Here is a 3,140-nt window from a genome sequence, read left to right as displayed (position 1 = left end):
AAAATATTCAAAAAAAAGGGTGTGTCAAAAGAGAGTGAAAATAATAGTACATAGGCAAAAGAGAGCGAAACTAGTAGTACATAGGCAGGAACATCATTCAACTATGCTTCGTGATATTGCTGCCATGTTACTTGTTAGTTACCATCCTTTCATACTTGTTATATTTCTTGACTATTCATACAATTGTACTAATATTTTATTGAGGGCAACAACTAGGACAAGTTATCTGGACATTTATTCATCAATGCTATCTATTTCCGCTTTGTGTGCCACTTATATATTTAGATTGAGCCATATCCAAAGCTCCACATTTCTTCTAAGCAAAACATATACGACTTTTTTGCAATCACACGCTCACGCCCCAGGTGTTTCTCGTACCGACCATTGTTTTATAACTGCAGTGCTTGTAAGAACTTTGTAAGAGCATGATAAGACACGACTTCATCTTATTTTGTTTTTTGCAATCACACGCTCACGCCCCAGGTGTTTCTCGTACCGACCATTGTTTTATAACTGCAGTGCTTGTAAGAACTTTGTAAGAGCATGATAAGACACGACTTCATCTTATTTTGTTTTTTGCAATCACACGCTCACGCCCCAGGTGTTTCTCGTACCGACCATTGTTTTATAACTGCAGTGCTTGTAAGAACTTTGTAAGAGCATGATAAGACACGACTTCATCTTATTTTGTTTTTTGCAATCACACGCTCACGCCCCAGGTGTTTCTCGTACCGACCATTGTTTTATAACTGCAGTGCTTGTAAGAACTTTGTAAGAGCATGATAAGACACGACTTCATCTTATTTTGTTTTTTGCAATCACACGCTCACGCCCCAGGTGTTTCTCGTACCGACCATTGTTTTATAACTGCAGTGCTTGTAAGAACTTTGTAAGAGCATGATAAGACACGACTTCATCTTATTTTGTTTTTTGCAATCACACGCTCACGCCCCAGGTGTTTCTCGTACCGACCATTGTTTTATAACTGCAGTGCTTGTAAGAACTTTGTAAGAGCATGATAAGACACGACTTCATCTTATTTTGTTTTTTGCAATCACACGCTCACGCCCCAGGTGTTTCTCGTACCGACCATTGTTTTATAACTGCAGTGCTTGTAAGAACTTTGTAAGAGCATGATAAGACACGACTTCATCTTATTTTGTTTTTTGCAATCACACGCTCACGCCCCAGGTGTTTCTCGTACCGACCATTGTTTTATAACTGCAGTGCTTGTAAGAACTTTGTAAGAGCATGATAAGACACGACTTCATCTTATTTTGTTTTTTGCAATCACACGCTCACGCCCCAGGTGTTTCTCGTACCGACCATTGTTTTATAACTGCAGTGCTTGTAAGAACTTTGTAAGAGCATGATAAGACACGACTTCATCTTATTTTGTTTTCGCCTTCCACTTCACTGAGTAGTTACAAGAGTTATACCTATTGTTGATTGGATTGATAGGTTGGAGGCTCGCCTGACAATTTTTTCATTGCAGGGATTGATGATGAGGTGAGCGATAGAATCTAAATTCAAATTAAACCAAACAGCGAGAAACTATTTCCTTTCAAATAAAAAAATAATTAACGAAATTAGCCATTTTAACGTTGTCGATATATTGGTGGTTATTAACGTAGGTGGTCGTCATAAATAGAATGTCCTTTTTGTTGTTGTTAAGGTCTTTATAGGGGGTGCTAGTGAGGAGAGGGTGCGCGGTAGTTTATAGGCGTGCAATATTTGTTAGCATGTGGGTCTAGATTTGAACCGCACGATTATGGAGGAAGTACCTATCAAGTGCAAGGCACAACAGCCATGCAATGTGTCAGAAAGGCGTGTGAGAGTTATGACCTAACTTACATAAGTTCTGAAGAACCCAAAACAAAACCACCACAACAAAGCAAGCAGCCTCCGCCAGCTCCATGCCAAACGAGTCTGCTCTTTATTTGGGCGTGCTTCAAATGCAGAAACAGATCGAAGGGGACTGAATTATGGATTAGAGAGGCCGGAGATGGCCACAATTCAAATAAAAGGGGTCGTCATGGGTGATGGCCTATTAGACCTGCGGCCTGCTGCTGTTATGCGTGCGCATGCATCTCATAACCGTGAGGGCTGATTTAGTGATCAGACATCCCGAGGGGATCCTGGGGAGGAATCCTCTCGTTATTCAAAATTGAATTGAAAGAAGATTTCTTTCCCATGGATACCCTTGAGATCCAATTAGCATACGGTACTAATTGGGTCTGCTGGATCAGGGGTGCAGGCAGCCTCGTTCCTGGATTCGTCATTGGGTCCATATGGTTAGTGCCGCGCCGTAGAAGATCCCTGCTTGAAATGATGTTCCCTTTCGGACTAAATCTAAGCTCTCGATGTATACTACTCCCGTTGCCAGCCAATGACAACGCCCCCCCGCGCAGCTAAACGACTCATCGCATGACCGAAACCGTTAACGACAAATCGAGTGGTTAGCAAGTCACGTGGGGCCCTCCCTCCAGCCCCGCGCCGAATCACAGAGCGGCAGAGCGCCATGCAGCGTTCGGTTCCGCCCGCGCTACCAAATCCCCAATCGTCCAATCACAGCCTCCTAGGGCTGGCTAACCTTCGCCGCTCCGGCCGGCTCGCTAATCAAGCGCACGCCCATGATTCTCTGCGTTCCACACAATTGTACTGCGTGTTTTCGTTCGAGTTTGAACGAGGCCCCATGGCGTGGGGACACCAGTACCTCCAATCCAGCTAGAGCCTACCGATGCCACTTTGTCACCACATATTCATAAACAAATGATTTGCGAACAGTTTTGGAACCTTTTTTTCTCCTAGCCCTAGCTCGCCTCCTTTGGGTATGGATCCAAGAGCGGCGAGGTTGCTCTTTGGGGTAACGAAGGGATGCCACGAAATAAACTATTCCCGTCCTGGCTTTGGCCTCCATCACACGACGACCTCACAAAGCCCACCAAATTGACAATCTTGGACGCACGCTATGGGCCGATCCGTCGCCAGGAACAAAAAGGCACAGCAAACGCTGACAAGCAAGAGCAAAGCAAGCCGGGGACAGGGACAGGGACGGGGAGGGAAGAAAGATTCCCAAACTGACGGGTATCAATACTGTTCCGTTTGATTGAAAAAAAGGCAGCTTTTTTCCCACAGTG

Source organism: Zea mays, chromosome 6 (genome assembly GCF_902167145.1).
Source record: "Zea mays cultivar B73 chromosome 6, Zm-B73-REFERENCE-NAM-5.0, whole genome shotgun sequence".
Classification (NCBI taxonomy): domain Eukaryota; kingdom Viridiplantae; phylum Streptophyta; class Magnoliopsida; order Poales; family Poaceae; genus Zea; species Zea mays.
The sequence above is the reverse complement of the archived record's forward strand: the minus strand, read 5'-3'. Positions refer to the sequence as shown.